This window comes from Corapipo altera, unplaced genomic scaffold (genome assembly GCF_003945725.1).
Source record: "Corapipo altera isolate COAL_440 unplaced genomic scaffold, ASM394572v1 79, whole genome shotgun sequence".
Classification (NCBI taxonomy): domain Eukaryota; kingdom Metazoa; phylum Chordata; class Aves; order Passeriformes; family Pipridae; genus Corapipo; species Corapipo altera.
In genome coordinates this window covers 508,480-531,554 of record NW_020884927.1, presented here as the reverse complement: position 1 = coordinate 531,554, position 23,075 = coordinate 508,480, and the positions used below count along the sequence as shown (strand labels likewise).

The 23,075-nt window shown below is 47.8% G+C and overlaps 1 long non-coding RNA gene across 3 annotated transcripts in view; it reads left to right on the top strand.

Annotated features, from left to right (window-relative positions):
- Positions 1–23,075, top strand: part of LOC113954363 — a 39,264-nt gene that overhangs the window by 4,099 nt on the left and 12,090 nt on the right. For 2 of the 3 annotated variants that reach the window (XR_003530181.1, XR_003530179.1), the window contains exons 2-3: positions 1,297–1,471; positions 21,652–21,756. This is a non-coding gene — a long non-coding RNA (uncharacterized LOC113954363). Of the gene's footprint in view, positions 1–1,296; positions 1,472–4,186; positions 4,361–21,651; positions 21,757–23,075 lie in introns of those variants that run through there. The other variant, XR_003530180.1, reaches the window with a different exon arrangement.

Below are 23,075 nucleotides of genomic sequence, written 5' to 3'. Positions count from 1 at the left end.
AAAAAGACTTTTCTGACTTATCCATTTTGATCAGCTCTTCCAGTTTCTGAAGATGCATACACCAATGTCATCTAATTCCCTCTGATCTGCCTCTACCTTTTCAGGTGTATTGATCTACTCTAGTTTAAGAAGCTCCCGACTATTGGAAAGAAGAGTTTATAAATAACTACAGAGAAACAGGATTCTGTATCACAGGAGTTCCAGCTGGGCTGCTTTTGTTTATCGCACAACACACATTTTTTTTTGGAACTTTTCTTAACCAGGAGGTTGCAAAAGGAAGCTCAGCATGCCAATGTCACTGAGAATTGTTGTGTTGTGTTGTACTGTGCAAACGGTGTTTTCTCCCTCTTGGGATGGAGAGATTTCTGGGTTTGTTTTTGTAGATAAGATATAAACTCAGTGGTGGTTCTGCTAGTAAATACAAGTAGCCCCAAGCTCCGGAATGCATCTTGTTGGTCCCTCCAGTAATTTGACAAAGTATCCTTCCAGCAACCTCCTGAAAGTACAACACAAACAATTTTGTTGATCCTTCAGTATCTGAAACAGTTGTGGGAAGGGATGCTGGGCTCCATCAATGACTCTGCACAGCGGCCACTGCCCTGCCAGCATTGGTGTGGGTTTTGGATGTCTCACTTCTGTTCAGGAGTGGTCAAACCAAGGAATTAGATGTGGTACCAGGAGGGTGAGAATGAAGCTGTCTCTCTAAAATTGCCCCTGCTGGAGTTGTGACTGCCTTTATTGGGAAGAGTATAGGAAACCTGTGATCAAAGGGGGAGCTTCCATGCAGAGGGAAATTATTCAGATTGAGACGTGTTTGTTGAGTAGAGGGGCAGATGGGGATGAGTACAGAGGAGAGGGAGGTGATCAAACCATGTACAGTCCAGAGAGGAGTAGAAGAGGGGGCATGGATGGATTTGGGTTCTGAGGGTTACCCAGTGGACTCATTAGGCAAAAACTTTAAAGAAAATGAGGGGAAGTCCACTTTCCTGACATGCATAAGTACATATGTATTTCATCACCACGTCCTGCTGTGGAGTCCAAAAGGGGAGAATTAGAGGTGAAGCAGGACTAGATCATCATGGAAGGCAGATCCGTGGGGATGCTGGATGTAGCCAAAGGGTTTGCAACAAGAAGAGGGCCATAGATATCCCATCCCTCATTTCTTTTCCCCTCTCCTCCCCTCGGCAAGGCTGTGGCCATGTTTTTGTACCTGCTGTGTCCTCTTGTCTTGACGCCGGGGCTTGGAGGCTGGGAGCTGGAGGATGTGGTTTGACTGGCAGCACTTTCTTTCCTCAGGAATGGATGTCCCATTGTCTTCCCCCAGCACATCAGACTGGAGCCATGAGGGAGCACAGGGCAGGTGATGAAGGAAGGGCGATGATGCCACATCGTGATTCCCACCAGAAACATCCAGCCTCAGGGACGTGGAGGGCACCACCAGCCCTTGGGGCTGAGGCAGTGGCCTCGAGAGGTAAGAGCCATGTGTGTGAGTGTCATCCCAACTCTGAGATGTGAGGATGCTGTGTGGTGGCTGGGCAGGGGAGGCAGACCCTTTTCACCCCTCATTTGGGCACTGTTTGAGTCAGCTGCCGTGGTCGGGCAGTGTGGCTGCAGGGTCATATTTGGAAGGCTTTGTCAGCAGTGCAGACATGTTAATGATGTTTGAGGAGTCATTTCTGTGGGAGACCTGAGAGCCAGACAGCTCTGCAAATCAGCCCATTAGTATTTTTAAAAGAAAACCTCCATCCTATAGGAACTGCTTCGGCCTCTGGAGATGTGCTAGAACTGTATCCCAGACTGCACCGCATCCACTTCTATTACATCTTTCCCTCTCTTCTTTTATCTACCCCTGTTCCTTCCCTCCTGGCTACAGCTTTCTATTGCTATCCTATCCAAAACACACTTTAGCTATTGCTTTGGAAGTTTGCACAAGGATAGGTTGGCTTTTACTTTTTCCACCCCCCCTCCGCTCTCCTTACTCTTTTTTGAAGATAATCACCCTGGTGAAATTGAGCTGTAATTCAGTTGGCAGTGGTCAGATTGAGCTGAACGTGTGTGCTCCAGCACATCCCCGGATTCTTTGCATCAACAAAAATGAGCACAGACAGGCACAGAGAGAAGGAGAGATCGCGTGGCCTTGTTTAAAACACACTCGCGCAGCAGCGTCAGCTGCCTGAACAAAAGCTGCCTGTCTCCTCTTTGGAGGTGGGTGAAAGAAGAGGTTATTTGGCTTGATGTGCACAGAGAGAGGGGGAGATGGCGTTCCCCCCCTCCTCCCCCTGCCATCTGCAGCTGTGTGGCAGGTAGAGCTTGGTTTGGTAGGGAGGATTTATAGCTGTCGTGAGTCAGTCAGTGTGTCAGGGTAAATCAAGCCTGACGTTTTTAACATCTTCCCCACACAAAGGGAGGGGCGAGGGGAAATGGAGGAAGCAGTTGTAATTTTATGTCTATATCCTGCTCGACTAATCAAGGTGAGCAAGAGACATGCCAGCCAGGGGAGATTTTCCTCTTGTTAGCGTGAACATTTCTTTGCTTTGGCTTTCCCCTTCCTTTCCTGGGCTACCGTAGCAATCTCCTCTGTCAGGAAAGAAAGATCCAGCTGATCGATGCTAGAGGCTCATAGACAAATGATTCTTGCTCCTCCAGACTGTCTCTTGTAGTATGTCTCTAATTAGGTAAGTGAAAACTCATGGTAAAACATGTTTTGGCAGAGGTTTGGCTACCTTTGACCCTGCGTGCTGCCTCCTCACTCCTACTGAGACCCCAAACCCTGATGGCAGTGCTGTAGTGTACCATATCCTCTCCTGCCCTTCTCAGGAGCACCTTGCTCAGGTTGGACAGGCCTACAGGTGGGCTATGGAGAGAAGGAATATCTGCATCATACCTGGAAGGTAATTCCAGGGGATTTCCAGCAGCAGCATGGAAGAGTTTAAGGAAGAGTTGTCTTGGTATGCCTCTTGTCTTGCCTCAGGCATGTGCTGCTGCAAGGCCTCCCAGTGCCTTTTACCTTGCTGCCAGCACAGGCTGCCTGCTCCCATACCAGGTGGGCTAATTTCCTCTGGTGAGCAAGGAGAGGAAAGGAGGCAAGACAAACACATAAGTAGGTGCTGCCCTTCCTCTGCCACAGTCCAGAGTACTGGTGTAACATACTAGGAGCATCCTGGTTTGAATACTGGGGTTAGCAGAATGCTCTACCTTTTGCCAGAAGTGATGATCCAGTAGGCTGGAATGCCTCATAGCAGGGAGCAGGGTCTCTCTGCAGGGAAGGACCTGCGCAGCCAGCCCATGGCACAGGTTGTCCTGAAGGTGAGTGAGGCGGATCATGCACAGTCCTGAGCTGGAGCTGTTGAGCAGCATTAAAACCTGCACGCTGGGTCCATGTGCCATCTAGGCAGGGCAGCATTGTTAAAATTCCTCCTGTGCACAGAAGTGGACTAAGTCATCAGCATAGGGCAGGGAGCCTCCGAGTTCTGTGGGCTTGTGCTGATTTACACCAGCTGGGGAACTGGGCCAAATCTGTCTCGTTCAGTGAATGATCATTCAATTTTTCTCTCTGCTATCAAGCCCTTAAACAAAAGCCAATTGAAATCAATGGGAGACTTCCATCATTTTCAGGGTTATAGGCCTAAAAAAATTGGATGCTTGGGGAAAAAGCAGGCAGGGGAAGAGAAAGGGAAGAAGGAATAAATGCTGCTGTAACATTATGGCTTACAACGGAAACAGATGGGAGTGAGAAATGCTTTCGTTACGATTCTCCAGCAGCATCAATTCAGCAAAGCTGTACATGGAGATGTGAACACTGCAGAGCATCCTTCATTATGTAAACAGCTCTATGGGTGCAAAGGGAGCCCGTCCCTCTGTGAATCCTGTCTCTGCGTGTCCTATTTCTATATGTGATTAAGTTCTCTGCTCTTCCATTGCAGTTAGGGTTGTTATTAGTGGCAAGCACATGTTCCACAGGCTGGCTGTTCCACACAGAAATGCAGGAAGAAGCGCTGCCTTCTGCTCCCAGAAACCAGCAGGATTTTTTTTCGCCGTAGCTGGAAGAGGGGGAGGTTAATATCTCAGCAGCCTCTGGCTGTGTTTTGATAAAATCCTTTGTCCAATGACTGCAAAGCGTTTTGCACATACAGCAGGGTAAAGCCCCTTCAGACAGGTATTATCTGGCCTATTTTTACAGCTGAGAATTCGCAGCCTTCGGAGCCATCTGAAGGCACTGCCTTCACCTTGTGATCTGCTCGGCTGAATGAATGTGTCAGGATCGGTCCTTTCAAACCCGGCCCCAGTTCGAACACAGCCCTCCAGTCCGCCTGGGCACGGTTAGATCCTTCCTCCCTCAGCCTCCCCATCCGTATAACAGGTATGACAATCATCCTTCCCCCTGGGTAAACATTTCATTATGCGGTGCTGCCGAAGTACCTCGGAGGAGAGAGGACCTACAGATAAGTCTGCATTCTCATTTTGGCTGTATTTGTGTGCGTGTTTTCTGCTTTAGCTGCTCTTCTCTTTCTTTGCCTGCTCATTAGTTCTGCCTGAGTGCAGGACCTCTCCAAAAAATGCAGTGTTGGCAGCGGGCATGAATTCTTAACGACTGCTGTCTCTAATGACAGAATCTGGGGCCAGGCAGTCAGTTTGCTTGCTGGGAGAAAGGAGAGGCAGATGAGACAGTGGCTCTTCCCCTCATTGCAGGGTGAGTCTGCAAAATCACAGGAGGATCTGCAAAATATGCTCAGGTCTTGGCCTGCTTCTCATGCTGCAAGGAGAATTGCTTGGGATGGCAGACGGAAAGAGATGCCTCTCAGGCTGTTGAATTTGTTTTTAAAGCTCACTCTGGCCTCTCTCTCCCTACTCTTCTACCCGAGCAATCAACAACAGATTTTGGATTTTCAGCCAAAGCTGAAAATCTTGAGCCTGACTTGCCCAGTGCCCTTTCGTGTGGTCCAGCTTAATGCAGAGGGAAGTATTAAACGGGGGAAAAAACCCACACAAAACAGCACAACAATCAATTCAAAGAAAAAAAATGCCAAGGGTTCAATTTTACCAAACAGGAGAAGGACTTCTCCTAATGAGGAGCTTAAAATTTATTTTTAGTAGTGGTTTTGTTGCCTTTCATTCCTATTCTGTCCTTGATTCAAAGTTTCCTCGACTTTTTTGCAAATGCAGCTTGTAACATGAGTTAGCTTCTCTTTTCACTTTATTTTTTGTTTAGAGCAGAAGGAAGTCTTGGCAAGTTATAAGAGGTAGAGGAAGGGAAAGGCATGTGAACCCTGCCTGGGTGCCATTCTTTCTTTTTCATTTAATGTCAGGATTAAGAAGCAAGAAAGAAGAAAAAACATTCAAAATCCTGAGAGTTCTTTGAGTTTTGATTCTTAAAAGCCAAACCAAGGAAAACTAAATTTTTTAGTGGAGGTGAAATCCTGAATTTTCAGTTTGGTGGATTTGCGCTGCAGTGTCATCTGGTGGAATTGTTTTGTTCCTGATGAAATCTCAGTATGTGCTGAGAAAATGTCAAGTTAATTCTGTGCTGTCCAATCCCTCTGAAACGCTCTGGTTATTTCTTTCAACTTGTCCTGGTTTCTGCTTTCCACCACCATCCTTGCAGATGCCTTTTCCCACTCCTACTCTGCTACATTAAAATTGCCACAAGAAGACAGTTTAAATGCCCATGAGGTGTTTCCTTCCTGGATGGACTAGTTGGGGTTGAGATCTTTGTGATTCCCAGAGCTGTTATCTCAAGCTGCCTTCCATTTCACATGCTGTTGCTGGAAAGTTTGCACGGTTTAGCTCAGGGTACCTCTCTCCACTTATTATATGTGGAAGGGTAGATTCTGGCACTGGGATATTCCATGTGGCCCATGGAGGTCGGTCAGGTAGATTGGATCCCTTCCTGTGGCTTTGCAATAATGGAAGTTCAGCTTCCTTGGTGGCTTACTGTTCCTTGTAGCTCAGATCAGTTAAATAAATAAGTAAATAAATAAAATTAATGGGATCCATTTGGGGAATCTTCAGAACCACAGGTAGATCTTTGATTTGGAGGAAAGAGAAAGCTGGGAGGTGTCTTGCCCATGGATTTTGCTTTCTCTCTCAGTCCCTTCTGTGCCCATGGGCCCAGGGAAGTGAACTGGTGTTCAGCCTGGTTCTGATAGACGAGAGCACGCTGAAACACCAGTGTCTTGTACTTCTGCTGATGGTCTTGACAGAGCTGTCTGAAAATCAAAGGATCTCTGCAATCTGGAGCTCCCTTCAGAGCTCTGGGAAGGCTTCTTCTACATAAAGTCTGTGATGGAACTGTGGAGATGTGACTTGCCCATCCCTGGACCAGAATGTTCTGCAGAAATGTGAAGCACCCTTGATGCTGCAGACCAGCTCTGGGATGAAATATCCAATATCCATTTGTAACGAGGTCTTTGGGGATCCCTTCTCTGTGTCTTGCTGGCAGGCAGAAGTTCCCTTCTTGTCTGTGTACCTCCAGCCCCTCGAGCAGATATGTTGATTCCACATTCCTCCTGTTCTGGAGGGCAGGTTTTGATATCCTGTCATAATTATTCACGAGCTATGATTGGAGCCCACGCTCAGAAACACTATTTGCATCCAGGGAGGATCTGATTATAATTGTCACAGGGAAGTTTGTTTGAGATTGATCCTGTGGCAGCCTGAAATTTCTTGGCGATGCTCCTTGGGCAGGAGAACTTGGCAGGCACAAGGTCCACAGAAGGGTAAGGAAAGGGACTGGGACTGTCAGGTTTGGGGATGGAAACTGCTTTTTCTTCAGAGAAGATGGATGTGGTAGGACTGCTCAGATGGAGAAGGAGCAGAGCAGTAGAAACTGGAATTACCTGACTGATCTTCAGGGTACCACTGTCTTCTCCACTTGAAAGGCTTGAGAAGGAGGCATGTTTTGTTCAGGGTGGTTGATTTAAATCACCCATTTTAATCATGTTTAAATCAGCAAGCAGGAAATCTTGATTTAAAAACCACGTTTTAATCTTGTATTTTAAAGTTCATTTCCTAATGAAACCTGGTTTCTCATTGGTTGGCATAATTTGGTACTATTTTTGGCAAAGCAAAAGGGGACGCGACACCCATGCATATTTATTGGCATAACTGTATAGCTTAACATATAACTGTTCTCACTTTTACATCTTTTTATTACATTGAAGAAATGGAAAACATGTAATTTCTGATTTATTAGCCACGGCTTCGTTTTTTACACTTGTCTCAAGCTATACAAGGACAAAAATTAAAATGTAATTAAAAATGCATGAAGAAGGCAGTTAGAAAGTTTGTTGTTGGTATCACAGAGGGCTGAAATGAGCCTCTGCAGATAATCTACTCCGTGTGTTGGCATTGAGGAAAGATCAATTGCCTCTCTCCCCCCACGCAGGTGTTTGTTTAACCTTTACGTAGAAGTCTCTGATGAAAAGTTCTGCAACTTCCCTGTATCTGTTCTAGGGAGAAAGTTTTTAGTCTTTTTTTTTTTTTTTTTAAATGTCTAAGCTTAAGCTTTCTTTGCTCCGAGTTAAATTGTTTCTTCTTCTGCCACTGAACACAGAGAACAATCGACTGCTGTCTTAATAACCTGCAAGCTACTGGAGGATTGTTATGCCTCTGTGCCTTAGTCTTCTCCTTTTTTCTTTTTTTTTTTTTTCCCAGGCTGAATGAACCTAGTTCATTTAACCTTTCCTTGCCAGCTCTTCCTAAAGCTGTGATGGTTTAATTTCTTCTCCTCCGGACTACCTCCTGCTTTTTCATCTCATTCTGCATCTGCAGTGAAATGACTCTGGGGGTGTTTCAAGAGGAGAAATTGCTTGCCATGCCACAAACTGTGGAACTCATTGCTATGGGATACTGTGGATGCTGAAGTTTAAATGGGTTTGGAAAGAGTTTAAGCAAAGTAATGAAAGATGTTCCTAAGCTGTGCATTGCTGAAAGGCCTTGGTAGATAGGGATAAGCAAAGGGTAAAATGCTACTGCTCTGTCTTAAGGTTTCATTGCTGGTTTTGGGGTGCCACTGCCCTAAAGGGGGTTCTACTGCCACCAGTGCACTGCTCTGCATCCATGTCATGCTGTTGTGATGTCCTGGGAGCTTGTTCCACTACTGTGTTTCAGAGAAGTACTGGGACGTGCCCAAGTCCTCCCCCAGAGCTCCTCTTTCCATGCTTCCCAACCTCTGCCCTCCAAACCAGCTGTAAAAACAGGGGCCAGCTCTGGCTCGAGCGCGCTGGGAATCAGAGCCTCAGAAAACTGGGGTGGCAGCAGGGGGTGTACGAGTTTCCTGGGATTTGAATGTTAACTAGATGCTTTTTGAGTAATGTTCTGCTCCTTCCCGTGGCAAACACAGGTGAGGGGTGGTGCTGGTGACTTTCCCTGAGCACCACAGTGGTTGGTGCTGCCCCAGCCAGTCTGGGCTGGTGCTGTAAACAGCCTTTGGGAAGCAACATCTCTCCCTTCCCCCGAATGTGCTGGATTCGACAGCTCTCCTTTCATCTGTTCAGAAAGTGCTGAAGTGTTTCTAGCTGCTCTTCAAAAGCAATTCTGCACTGCCCAGAGGGGGCTGTGATTCACGTGGGGAGCCAGGAGGAAATGATGCTCCTCGTCTCAGCAGATGTGTGTGAACCACACCACTTCTGGCTTCAGCTCCTGAGCAAGGTGTAAATGTGAGGATGGAAATGTGGTGGCAAGGACTCTGTGGGTCATCAGCAAGGTAAGGTGCCCCAGGAAGCCATCACTTCTGGAAAGGCAAGGTTTAAGGAGAGCACTGCTTAGCCCTGTAGCCTCTTCGAGGGTCTTCAAAAAGGTAATTGGAGTCTCTGACTTTCCTGTTTGCCGAGACCTCATGGTGCTCTGTGGTTTTCATAGGAACACCGTGTAATTGAAGGTCTTTAGATGACAGTCCCTCTTTACTCCCATCATTCTTGGATTTCCAAATCCCTTTTTCCTTTTCAGTTTACCTTGTGGAGGGGAGCACTTTCTAGAAGGACCCTGTTTGAGTTTAACTTTGCTGAGGCCACTGGAGCACAGCAGGGATGGGGTGGGTCCACTGTTCCTTGGGGGATAATGAGGCCATGTCAACATCTATGGGGAAAGCTGGAATGTGGCTGCTGGTGGGCCTGGAATCATAAAATCATAGAATCCTGGAATGGTTCAAGTTGGAAGGGACCTTAAAGATCATCTAGTTCTGACCCCCACCGCCAAGGGCAGGAACACCTGGGATGGGCAAAGCAATAAATTGCTCAATATCTCCCAGGTGATGATCCCAAAAGGAGAATGGATGTGTCTGAAAGAGACTTGTCACACTTATTTAATCTCTTGCACCCCTTGAAAAATATTTGCACTAAGAGATGTCTTTGTTTCAAGAAATAATAAAGCTGGGCAGCTTGCAAGCCGCGTGCCTGCCTTCTCCCTGGTGTTCCTGTGCTTGGCAGTGCCTTGGCTTTTGCTGGAGGAGTGTGGATCTGTTTTTTAACTCTTGCTGCTCTGTGAAAGTAGGAGAGCATGCAGAGATTGAACAGTTTTGGAATCTGCAGGTAGGCAGGGGGTGCACACCAGTCCTCTTGTTTAATCTTGGGTGCTGAAGGTGATCAGAGCATTTTATAGAGACCTTTATCTGTTGGCAGCTTAATTAACTAATGGTCTCAGAAAGCTTTTAAAGAACAATTGATTTTTTTTCACTTCAGTATCATTATCTCTGTCCTATTGGCACCCAGGCAGCTGTGCAGGCTTTCTTGGGTGCTGAAAGCTGGTCATGGCTTCCTTTCCCAACTCTGTTTTTTATCCATAGGTTTTTGGATTAGAGATTTAGCTCCAGAGAGAATAAAATCCTCTCTGTCTGTAGCTGTGTGGGGAGCACGTGGCTGCAGCTGTAACAGCCTTAGAGTATGAATGGCACAGGGTGAGGGAAACACGATCAGCATTGTTCCACTGCTGCCTTGCCTCGCTGTCTGGGCTCCACACCTGACCCGAGGACACACGTGAGAGCACTGCAAGATGTTCAGCCCTTCATCACGTTGTGTCTTTTCCTTGCCTCTGGGCTGAACCCAGGCTTTTTGGTTACTAGTTCTTGCAATTTTGCTGGTAGCCCTCCTGGTGATACATGTCACGTTGAACTCCCGTGTCGTGGGTGCATGTGACAGAGAGAATCACAGCCTTTATTTTAATAAAGCTTAATTCTCCTGCCTCCACGAAAATATCTATGTAAGAAGACAAAGCTGAACCCTCAGGTCTAGATATGAGAAGGGTAGGGGAAGATCTCCCCCTGGGCTGTGTGTGTTTAAGCCCTTTCCCAGTGCAGGGATGTGGGCTCCTGGGACTGTTGGATTCGCTGAGACTTCTGCAACAGGGATTGCTGGGGTGAACTGGGATTTGATGAGAATTGAAGCTGGCTGTGGAAAAAAAAAATTACCTGAACTCTCCTCCAGCTTCATACTAGGTTGGGTTTTGAATCATCTTTGCCAAGGGCAGAAGAAATTCATAATGGCAACTGGGGCCAGAGCAAACAGCTTTGAGACTTGGTGGAGGTCCTCCCCTTCTCCCATCCCTCCAGCTCCCCCAGACACCTGCTTATTCCTCCTTCCATCCACCCATCAACCCAGTGGCTCATCATCTGGCCAGTGAAGCACATCCACCTCTGTTCCCTCTGTCTGTCCCCCTTCCCTTCCTACAGCATCCGTGATCCTCTTCCATCATGGTAGACTATTTTCTGGAGCTGAGGGTGGTTGGGCCAGCCCTTCCTGCATCTGGTGCTCTGCAGCAGAGGAAACTACTTCTCTTTTATTAAAACACAGTAAAATAGGCCAGCACACATGGTGGCATTTCCATGCAGATGAGATTGGGGTCCTTCAAGCCTGGAAGTGAGCTGAACCATTCCCTTTGTCCCCACAGACTCTGGGATAATCAAAGTTGACTTTCTTACATGTTTTAGTCCCTCTGTGGGTTCTTCTGTGCTGCTGGTGTTTGGGGAGATGATGCTGCTTTGTTTGAAACCCAGAAAGGGTCATTAAATCAGTTTGGCTTCCTGTATGGCTGGGTGAGAGCGCCCCAGAAATGTAATGGGCTGCTTTCATGGGCAGCTCATGCTTGATATTTATAGAGAAACAGTGAGAAGACCCTGTTTCTTAGTCCCTCCTGCTGTTCTCTAGCTGGGGCTGAGCCTTCCTGTTAGTAAGTGAAGTGCAGACATCTCTTCACAGTAAAGGCAAAAAAAAAAAAAAGAAAAAACCCCTTTGCTTTCCTTCCCATCTTGTCAGGAGCACCCTGCTGTGCCCCTCCACTTTCTTCCCGTCTCACAGAGGGAACGGATTCTCTCTCTCCTGGCTGTGCTCCTCACTAGAGCACTGGTTGCTGAGCATGTCCATGCAGCCCTACTGCATCACTTTAGCTGGCTTTTAATAGCTAGCAAAAAGCAAAGTGCAATGATCTGGGGGGGGAAGAGAGGGGACTTGGAAGACCTGGGGTTAAGTCTTCGTTGTGCTTTGGGTTTACTGGATAGCCTTGGAAAAGTCACTGCTGTGCATCAGCTCTCTACCTGTAAGCATCAGTGTGGTCTGGCCAACTTCTCCAGTATATTAAATGGTCGTTGTGTGTTGCTTTTAACCATATTCCATCCACGGAGGAAAATATGTAGGTGTTGAAGCAAAGGTCACTTTGAAGCTGAGCCTCAGCCGTTTGTGTTTCTCAGGTGCTTTCAGTAATATGACCCATGCTTTATGTTACAGGCTGCAAATACTGCAAAAGGCTATTTTGAGCCCTGCTAACTTTAATTGAGATCCAGGCTCCTACTAGTCCTTGCAAAATGAGCCTGACACTCTGCACTCTGTCGTTCTAGTGGGAAAATGGGTTTCTTGAGCTTTTCGGCTGAGCTTTGGAGGGACGTTTGTGGTCCGAGGTGTCACCGAAAGAACAGGGGCCCTGGCTCTGCAGGGCTTGTTGGATGCGTGTCAGAATTCTGCTTTCATTTTCTCTCTGGCCACGCAAGAAACTCCGGTGAGAAATTGCTCGGTTAAAAATTCGGAGGGACGCTCCATGGCAAGCCCATGGGAGAATCCATTTCCCAAGCCTCCTCCTGTCTGCAGGGGCTATTAGGAGATTCATTTATTCTGCCTGAAGCCTGCAGGTTTATAAACACGGGCTCTTTTCTTCAGCTGAGTTGAAAGGAACAACTTCCATTTGATTTCCTTTGGGACCGGTGCTGGCTGTCTCTATCACTCAGTTTAGGAGTGCAGCAGTGGGGAGAAGAGGGGAGGTGGGAAAGCCAGGGAGGCACTGAGAGGGTCTTGGTTTGTGCTGGACTAGGAAAACCTGCATTGTGGCAGGGATGGGTAGAAAATCTCATGACTAAACTTATGCTGCTGCAGCATAGAAGGATTTGCCCCATTAGAACTCTTACTGTAGCATCCCTGGGGTAGGTGGGTGGATGAGGAAGGGGTTGGGGACTTGACTGGGCTTTTAGGCTCAGCTGAACTACTCAGCTTTGGAAGGTGGGGGGAAGGGGCAGCTTTCCCCGGGCTGGTGCAACACCTAGAAGAAAACACTGGCATTTCTGGGGCCTCTGAATGTCACCAGTGTGTTGAAGATGTCTTTGAGCTCATGGTTGAGAGATTCTACCACAGGGAAACCCACAGTGTCTGAGAGGTTGCAGAACTGAGGCTGGAGAAAACCTGTGGGATGGCTTCTCTTTCCATTTCCTTTTTTCTGTGCCATGCTCGGGGAGATTCAAATACTCTTGGGACCTGTTCAGGTCTGAGGCTTCTCAGTCAGTCTGTAGCTGGCGGGGACACTTTCACCTTGCAGGATTGAAAGGCTTTTCACTGGAGCTCCTCACCCTCCTGCACAGGGATCGAAGGGTTGTGCTCCCTGGCTTGTGAGACAGAATGACTGCAGTTGCTGTGAGAGAGCAGGAAATCATCTCTGTAAAGCTGTCCAGAAAGCCTTGAATTCAGGTACAAGCCTCATGTTTATAGGAACATAAAAGGAACCATGGAAACTAAATGTGGGTCAGAGCACCCGCAGATAGAAAAATCAGAGGGGTTGCAGTGTTACCTTAATTTCTCCACCTTTGGATTTCTTGTGCTGGTTTCAAACCTGCCTGGGGTCCTAGGCTCCAGGATCCATAGGAGGAAGGAATTTTCTGGGGAAGGCAGTGAGGAAAAGACCTCATCTAAATGCTGTTCCACGAGGGTCATGCTGCTCAGTGGTACGTGAGATGTGCTGGCTGTGACGTTCCCGTTGAGCCCCAAGGGAGATCAGGTGCCTGGAGAGGAATGAGGAGCCTTACACGCACTGTTGACATGGAACTTAAACTTTGCTTCCTCCCGTTCCCTTTTCCTGGAGGATTACCCTGTGCAGCTCTGCGTGCCCTCCTGGGCCCTTCGCAATGATTCAGCTGCTCTGCAGTCCCCAGCTTCATCACAGGGAAGCTTCTTCACCTAGCTGCTGCCAGCATGCTTTTGGCGACCCTGGGTGTCCTGTCAGCTGTTACAGGCCATTAAAGGATTTGTTTCTCGGTGTATGAAAAGGCTTAATTCAATTCTCATTCTCTCCTGGCATTCCTCGGAGGTGAGCGCGTCCCCTCGGCATGAATCCTCCAATGCCGCTAATTGACTTGAAAGTAGCTCGTGTCTCCTTGGAAATGTCACCCAGCCCTTTTCAAGTGCAATTCCAGGCAATCAGGATCAATATGTTTCTTTAGCTAAGGGTATTAGCACATGACTGACAGCCCTGCGGCATTAGCTTATTCATATGGACTTCCAGATGCTCATTTTTCTTCCCTGTCTCAGCTCCAGCCCCAGTAAGGAGGGAAAGAACTTGGAGTGGAGCCATGCTGTGAGCTGCAGTTGTTCACAAAGCACAGGTGGGTATGGTGCTGCCTCTCCCACCCCAGCCCCAAATCCACAGGGTGCTCTCATCCCTGTCTCTCATGCGTCACCCCATCCACTTGTTCATCCCATCACGGCCTCGAGATGTTCCAGAAAGGAATTTCTCCATCCGTGTCAGTCAGCGTGGTGCTTCGTTTGACAAAAGAGAAGGTGTCAGTATATTTTGGCAGCACCTCTGCACGGAGAGTATTGTCAGTGTAACCATCCCTCCTCAGGTCCCAGCCCCCTCGTGCTCCCAGGGAGGCTGTGGTCTGCAGCAGAGGATTTCCCTTGCTTTCCTCATTGTGTGGCAATGATGGGATGGTCCTGGTGACCAAAACGTTTGGGATTTCATTACATTTTTCATCAAGCAGACATTCTTCTGCTTTCTTGCCTCAGAAATGTTTGTGAATTCCTCTTCCCAGCACCCTGTGAGGAAGGGGAGTGCTGCTCTCTCTGCTTAGAGATAGGGGGTGAAAGCACTGGGAAATGAATTTAGAGGAGCTTATGAAAGCACTTGAGGCAGTGCTTCTGTGAGTGAATTCAATCTGAGCCCAGGTGCCCTCTGCTTTTCTTGCCTCCCCTTGAATAAAAGTGCCACGTACCAGCTCTGCTCCTCCGGAAAGAATTCCCACCCCTTCTGCACCCCACCTGTGCTTCTTTCCTTGGGAAACAGAGTGGAACATACCCCCCACTTTGGGAAACACTGACTTCAGAGGACTTAGAAGCAACAACTCAGAAACAGATCATAGAATATTTCAGCTTTTCAAAGAGACCAAGAGCCATGTCCTAGGTGAGATGACATTTCTCAGACTCGACTCTTCTGGTTCCCTGCTACCTTGCCCTGCAGCTGGTGGTGCTCCCAGCTCTCCAAGAGCTGCTCCCTGGCTTCGGCACTTGTTAGAGCCGCAAGGAAAAGAAACCTGAAGTTGGCTCCCAAGAGGCAAGTTTAACATACAGAGGAACAAGGTGTGCTGCACTGGAGTGCTGGGAAAACTTTGAGGGCTTCTCTGCCACGCTGTGAATTGGAGCGCAGGCTGGTGATGGCACGTCATGTGCTGCCACCTGGGATTTGTAACTGCTGCAGAGGCAGAGGTGGGGAATCTGTGTCAGGGAGCTGCTGGGAGCATGATCCCGAAAGGCACATCAAGAGATGAACGAGAAAGCCTGGAAGTTTTAATCCATGAGGCTGCCTGGATAATACCTGCGCGTGTGTTTGAGTGTTGAGTTCCCCTGAAGCGAGCCAGGAAGGAGTTAAAACTTGCCCTGTGAGGCAGCCAGAAGAAGTGCATCCGAAACTCTGGCAATCAGAGGCAAGCAACAATTATTAACGCCTCGGCATTTAATGTGGCAGATCGCTTACGCCCCCAGTTATGTCGTGTGTTCAATTCCAGAGCTCTCGCAGTTGTCAGTCAGCTGGTCCATAGATCATGGCGACCTTAGCATCGTGTCAAGGGGCTTCACTCCATCAGGGATAATGAGCATATCCCACCAGCTCCTTCCCATCATTCATTTGGGATCCAGAAGTTCATCATGCAAATGACAAACAATGTTAATTTCCTGCAAATAATTCCTCCAGATGTCCGCAGGATTCCAGCACTCCTTGCCCAGAACAGTAAAATATGTTTGTCTTCCTCCCTATAATTCATCACCAGGCTCACAAATCTCCCCCAAAGTCTCTATAAACAAAGCGGGAAGCAGAGTGCTGAGGATAATAGTTCACTGCAAACATGTCTCCTAGTTTCACCACGCTACATGCAAGAAAAGGAGTGGTGGAAGACGTCCAGAAGTTTCTTCTCATGTGAGCTGACTTTGACTGCATTTAGTCTTGCAAAATGCAGTGAGTGTGATGGTCTGAGCCAAGCCTCACACAAACGCAAGTCAGCGTGTGAGCAGAAACTCAGGAGGAATTTTTCTGGGCTTAAAATTTAGGTCTGGCGTGCTGGAATGGCTCAATCTGGAGTGAAACCTGCTGCAAAAAACCTTGTCTTCATCACTAGGGGACTCTCCATCAGATCCATGCTTTATCATGGATCTGTATCATGCTGTGTTTTCTGATGAGTACTAAAGCAAATAGCCAGAGTTTGGTTCCTTCAAGAATTTCTCAGCTCCCTGGACTCCAGATCCAGCCAAAAATACATGAAGAGCTCAAATCCATGGAGATTTGAGCCGCAGAGCACAAGAAGCAGTTTTGGCTTGGACAAATTTGGAGAAATGATACAAGAATTGGCTCCAGCCAGTCTGTCTGGAACAGAGCACACCCCAGATGAGGCAGACAGAAAAATGCCTGTATTTTTGACTCACAACAGAGGTCAGCAGGCATCCACAACCCAAATCCAAGGAGGGTCGCAAAAATCCCATTTCCAAGTAAAGTTCAGGAGAATTTGAGGGCACCCAGCTTGGCCTTAGGCTTGAAAAGCCTCTTTTGGGTTTTATTTGGTTGGATATGTAGAAATATACTCTTGATTTGGTTGGGTATGTAGAAGTGTATGTACTGTTTTATTTTGCTGGACATGGACAAAAACAAGGACATCCCAAACTTCTTCCTCCTCCGGCTGCTGAGAGCACCCAACCACATGCTCCTGCCTCCTATTGACACCCATCAGCTGTTAGAGTCAACCTGCAGGGCTCAGTCCTGAGTCACAGCATGGAAATGTCCTGATCTTGGAGCAAGACTTGTGTGTGCCAGAGGAGAGAGCATCCAAAACTCCATGGGAGGTCTTGCGAGGGCACAGCTGGGCGGGGTGGGTGAGTCACCTTACAGAGAACAGGTGGGTATTGTTGCTCTGCTCTCTGGTTTTCCACCACTCCAGCAGGCCCAGCTTTGCTGTGGATTTTTGCTCTCCATTCCCCAGCTCCTACCAGCCCTGGAATCACGGGCCCGCTCCCTCCCTCGCTGACCTTTTCGCACTGGATGGGTTTTTAAAGGTCCCTCTGAGCAGCAGCTGCCGTGTGGCTTTTTGGGTTTTTTGGTGTTTTTTATGATGGGCCTGGAAATTAATTTCTTTTTCACTGGCACTGGACTATCCATTCCCCACGTCACAGTGCAGAATGAGCTCGTAACTCTCTCGACTGCCTCACGGCTGAGTTATGGGGTCTTCTGCAGCGTAGCCCAAAGGGTTTAATTTAACAGTGGATATTTGAAGAAAGCAATGGAGTTCTGACAAGTGTGTGGTACTTTTGCTGTCTGTACACTTGGAAAGCTTTTTTTTTTAATGTTTGACTGAAAGATTCCTTGTTTTAAATTAAGCTCAGGATTTCTTGTCCTTTCCACAGGTAGGATTGGTTTTGGGTGGTTTTTTCCCTTTCCTTTTTGTTTGTCTGAAGACTGTAACCATGTCTCCATCCTCTCTACGCTCAGCATCACAAATGCTTTCCATCCTTCTTTGCCAGCTATCTCCTATAGATTTCCAGTCACTGTTGTCTGTCTCCTCTGGACTGTCTCCAATTGTTCACACCGTCTGGGAGATCAGCATCCCAAACTGGACAACATGTTCCAGCTGAGACCATAACAGGGCAGAAGGCACTCAAGGGTAATTTGGACTTACTTACACATGACATCTTCTTTGTGCTTCGATCCTGGTTGCCCTTGGCGTGATCTTGAGCCTGTTTTGGGGCAAGTGGGGTGAAGTGTTTCAGTTACTGTCTGGGCCACCTGTTGTGGTCTCCTTGTTGCCGTACATGGGCACTAATAAGGCCATCTGTCGTAGGAACCTGTGTCTCGGATTGGGGATGCTTGGGTGAGCTAATATGAAAGGACAAAAAGCGCTGGCTGCTCGCAGGAGCTGGAGCTTGTTAACCCCCCCTGCAGATGCTCCTCCATACACTTCCCTTCATGAGACCATTTTAATGTGCCTGTTAATGTGCATCCTGTGCTGAATCCCACCTTAGATGATTTGCCATGGCTTTCCCAAGTGTCTGTGTGCAGCCGGATTGAGCTTGTCTTGCATGTCCAGAGACTGGAAGAGCCACCAGTGACTTGGATTTAAACCCCTGTATAAGATATGGTTTGAGGTCAGTCCCTGGCCATGCCACTGGTCCCTTTGCTGCCTGTTTAATGTTCCTTCCCTGTGGGAGGCAGTTGGTGATGTTGTGTCCACTAGAGCACTCTTCTCCTTGCAGAACTGTGGAGGAGCCATGGGGAAAGAAACCAAGTCCTTGCTCTTTCCTCATCCGTAGCTCTGCCTTTGTCATTTTCCCTCACAACCATCAGCTGACTCATGCTTTTTTTTAAGGCCCAGCTTGTTTTTGGTCCCCTTAATGAGTAATAACATCTTAGTGACACTGTCCTGTGGCTTCGTCCCTTGCAGGGCAGCATCTAATCCTGTGGTGTTTGCTCAGTTGAATGGGTCACTAGTTTTACTGGACTTGCATAAAGGACATGATATGGATCTGAAGGGCTGGGCTCTTGTAAGAAGGTGATTATAGACTCACAGAATCATTTAGATTGGAAAAGACTTCTAAGATCATCGAGTCCAGCCATTAAACCAGCACTGCCAAGTCTCCAAGAGTCTTGGGGACTAAACCATGTCCCCAAGTGACACATCCACATGTTTTTTGGACACTTCCAGGGATGGTGATTTCACCCCTTCCCTGGTCAGCCTGTTCCAGTGCTTGAACACCCTTTCAGTGGAGAAATTTTTCCTAATATCCAATCTAAACCTCCGCTGGCAAAGCTTGAGGCCATTTCCTCTCGTCCAGTCCTTTGTTACCTGGGAGAAGAGACCGACTCCCACCTGGCTACAACGTCCTGTCGAGCAGTTTGTAGGGAGTGATGAGGTGCCCCCTGAGCCTCCTTTTCTCCAGAGTAAACAACCCCAGCTCTCTCAGCTGCTCCTCACTGGACTTCTTCCTCCATCTTGGCTTTGGGGTGTGGAGAGCAAAACTGAGGCATCCAGCTGTGAAGCAGGATGGCAAATAAGAGTCACAAACAGGGCAGGATTTGATCCCAGCCTGCCTGCTTGTAAGCCAGCCCACCTGGAGGTGGAAGAAAGAGCAGGTTGAGCTGGAAAAGGTGAGTAAGAACCCTCAACCTCTTGGGGGAAGGAGGGACTGAGGTCCTTGAGTTGTTCTCCTCTTGTTCAGGACTGGGCCTAAACTAGAGCAGGGATCTGACAAGCCCTGAAGACCTTACAACATTCCAGCAACCGGGATGGAAATGCAGATTGACTGTGATGCTCTGGTGTAACTCCTCAGGTGATGCTTTGTGTAACCTCTGTCTCAGTGGAAATGACCGGAGACCCTGAGAAATCCTTAGTGTTTCTCAGGATTCACCCCCAAAATGAGTAAGTAAATCAGTGTAACTGGCTTGCCTTGCCTTTAGCAGTGTGTTTTAGGCAATCATCTCTTTCTGGAGTCACTTGGACCCTGTTTGCAGTCCGAATACTGACAAGTTCCATGGGACAGCCCCCGTCTCCACCTCAAACGTGTCTCCTGGAGTCAGACGATTAGATGAGACTCTTTTTCATCTAAGTGCTTTTTTTATCTTTCTAATCTGTGGAGGGAAGCTGGCAGATATCATCTTTGAAGGTAAGGAAAATGGAGCCAACGTTTTGTATTCCAGAAATCTCATTATTTTCCGACTAATATGCTGATTTTAGATGCTGGGGTTTGGCAGTGACACAAAGGTCATTGCTGAACAAAGCAGAAGCAGGCCCATCCTGGAGAAGCCTGCATGGGTAAAATATGCATTTTCTATGGATGGAAAACATGAATTCTCTGGGTCATGTCAAGGAATGAAGCATGGTGGGTAATTTCCCTTTGGCTCTGACTTGATGAAAGCTTTTACGAGAGGAAAAAGTGTGTTTTAAGAAGTTACTTGATACTTATCTGTCCACAGTGCTTTTCCCAGGCTGGATTTGGGGAGGGATTATCTCAGATTTTCATTTAGTTTTGAAATCCTGGGTATTGGTTTTATAAACTAAAACCCCTTCGCAGCAGGTTGCTTGTTCTGCCTTGTTGTTTTAGCTTGATGCATAGGAAGGAATTTAAATTTCCTGAGCGGATGGGGCCCGGGCCTTGCTGGGGTAAATCGGCATCGTTCAAATATTTAAAGGCAGATGCATCAATACTGGCAGCTGAGGATCTGGCTTACTTTGATTAAAATCTGATTGAGATTACTCAGCCTTGCCAAGGGACTTGGATTACCAGTCTATAAAAAGAAGAGGAGGAGAGGAGAGGGCATTAAATATAATAATAATCCAATGAAGGACGTGAAACTCAACTCACTGCAAATTGAACAGTAATGAAAACGTCCTCCTTAAGCAGGTGGAGCAGCAGGGCTTGCAGGCAAGCAGTGGGCTTGGAGCTGGGGCTGAGGTAGAAATATTGCTCCTGGGTTTCTCATGGGCATGGCCTCATCTTTTAAAGGCAGATTTTTTTTTTTTCAAAGGAGGGCCTTGCTCATTAAAAAATCCCCGCGGAAACATTGCGGGAGGAGATGTGGGTGACAAATCCTTCGGAAAATCCTTGCCTCTGCTTCCTCAGGAGACCTGGGCTAGTGCCAAATCTCGCTAGCAAAGAGGTGATTGAAGCTGAGGAACAGAAAATCAACTCTCTTACAGATTTCAGAATGTGAAATGTGCTTTTGTCTTTAGGGCTTCTTACAGGGGTTGAATTTCAACACTCTGCTTCCATTGCAGCATTTTTTTTTGCCCTAGCTCTTCATTCTTTTTTAAATGTAAAGAGTATTTAAGGGCTGTTGTTAGGCTGTGGGATCAGGCTCAGTGGCCAGCGACTGATGGGGACACTGCACCAAGCCCGTTGCTTACTGGGCCGTTTCAGGAGTCTGTCAAACAACTTGGCACGTGTCTGGATTTCCCAAGACTTCCAATGTTTATGGTCCCTAAACCCTGGTCTAGTGGAAGGTGTCCCTGCTCATGGCAGAGGGGTTGGAACTAGGTGATCTTTAAGGTCCCTTCCAACCCATTCTGGGGTTCTATGGTTCCCTGTGCTCCTGTGAAGTGCTGTAGCTATTGGTAGGGCTGGCACACTTGGTTTTGGAAGCCCCCAGACCCCACTGAGGATAGCAGATTTCTCCCTCCATTTTATGGAGCACGCTGGCCTGCTGGGATGGGAAGCACATCCCTTGCTGATCTCTGTAGAGGACACATGGGAGGAGATCTATGGAAGTTGCAAGGTTTGAGTGTCCTTTTGTATCCAAGACAGGCCACAGTGAGCTGGATGCACGGAGGGCTATCTTGTACAGGACCTCTCCACAGAGACTGGAAGATGCTTTGGCTACGTCAGAGGGCTCTGGGAGCCTGGAGAGTGGGGGTGGGGCTGAGTGGCCTTAAAATAGAATATTAGAATCCTAGAATGGTTTGGCTTGGAAGGGACCTTAAAGATCATTTTGTTCCAACTCCCCTGCCACGGAGGGGTGACATAAGCTGAGGCATCTCAGAGTGCTGAGGGGAAGGCAAGGGGGTGGTTGTGGGACCTCCTGGGCAATTACATCCATGGATGGTCAGAGATATCGCCTGAGTGCCCCGGCAGTGATGCCAGTCTGTCTGGGTTTCTTTAATCAGAATCAGGGTCAGATGAGGATAAGATTGTGTTCTAATAAATATTTGTTAGCGAGTGCTTTCCCTTCTCCCCCCTCCCCCTCGATATTGTTAATTTTCCTTGCGGTAACACGTGTGTTCTTCAGCTTCTGCTGCTCCATGTGTCGTGCTCCGTTACTCCGTCTCACTCGCAGCCACGGAGGGAGCGGGAGGAGCACTGCCAAGGCTTTTTCTGGGAATTCGCTCTGGTCCTGCTGCTTCCCTGGGAGTGCTCAACCGATGTGGTTTTTTTGCAGGGGGAATAAAATGCTCAGCTGTCAGCTACCTGAAAGGACAGTGCAAGACCGAGGCAAGGACCAGCTGCTCCTTTGGCTCCGTGTGCAGGTGCCCACACAGCCAGGGTAAGCTTTGGACGATGGCTTTTGGGAGAGGAAAGTTGCTAAGCAGTAAAACGTGACCTTCTTGCCCTGTTTTAAAAGATGTGAGGCTTTGCTTGAGGCATCCTTAAAATAAAGGTAGATCCCCCTCACCTTTCCCGGGTGGGGAAACCACGGGCTACAAACAGCTGTGATACTCCGTGGAAAGGCACCCCTCTCTTTCTGGAGACGTGACTATGTTTGCACTGGGTGTGAAACAGTGTTTAAAAACATTGTTAATTGAAATGCACTGGCGAACACGTTTTTCAGACACCTGCTTTCTTGCTAGAGACAGGATTATCCCTTCCCAGACTGAATGGCTGCAGGGAAGGTGGAGCTGCAGGCAGTGCTCTCTGCAGCGCCTGGGCCCTGCGCTGGTTAATGTGAGGCTGAATTTCTGATGACTCAGAAGGGAGCTTGGCTGCCCCTCAGCTGTTTGCAGATCTGAGGATCAGTGGGTATGAACCAGCACTGCGTTGAACAGAGCTGGGACCAAAAGCCAACTCAGTCTTGAAAGTGCCTATAAAAACAAGCAAGGTTTTTAGGGTTCCCAAGTGTCATGTTTGCACATGGCACTCGCAGGCAAGTCCCAGAAAAATAATGAAGTGGATACTAGGCAGGGATTCTTGCTGTTCCCTTCAGTTTCTTTCAGGCCATGTGAGGGAGTGGGGGAAATTTGAACCATCTGATGTATGTTAGTAATGAGAGAGATGAATGTTGTGTATAAACAGGGGCTTTACCACTGCAGGAGCTGGTGATATTGAGTATCTTATACTTTCTGACATATAAGTCCTTCCTGGTCTGGAATCTTCTGTCAAATATTTTTGCACACAAAGCCCAAGGAATATTGGATGGGAAAGCCCCCTTTCCTGTGGGACATGCCTGGAAGCCTTTGCTGCCAGGCCATAGCAACTTCAAAGCTCTTGGCCACCAAAGTGGGCCAGAATGACACAGGATTGGTAAGCAGTGGTCTCTGGTTTGTGTAGCTCCATGACCCACCCCTGTTCCTGCAGCACCTCTGTGCTCGCTCAAGGTGTTTCACCTCAGCTTTGAGTTATCTTCAGGTTGTTCTCTGAGCTCCTGGGCTGTGCTTGACCCGCTGTCCCACCTGGATTTCTTCTCTCTGAGGTCTCTAAGAATTGGACAGGGCAGCTGCCCACACTCATTTGTAACACCCTTTCCTTCTTCCCTTTTTTTCCCCCTGAGAAAACAGGGTTAACGTGGTTTTGGCTCCTTTTTGCCCACTCCTAATAACTTTCCAACCTGATGGCTGATTGCAGCTGTTCGTGCCAGAGATCTTAAAG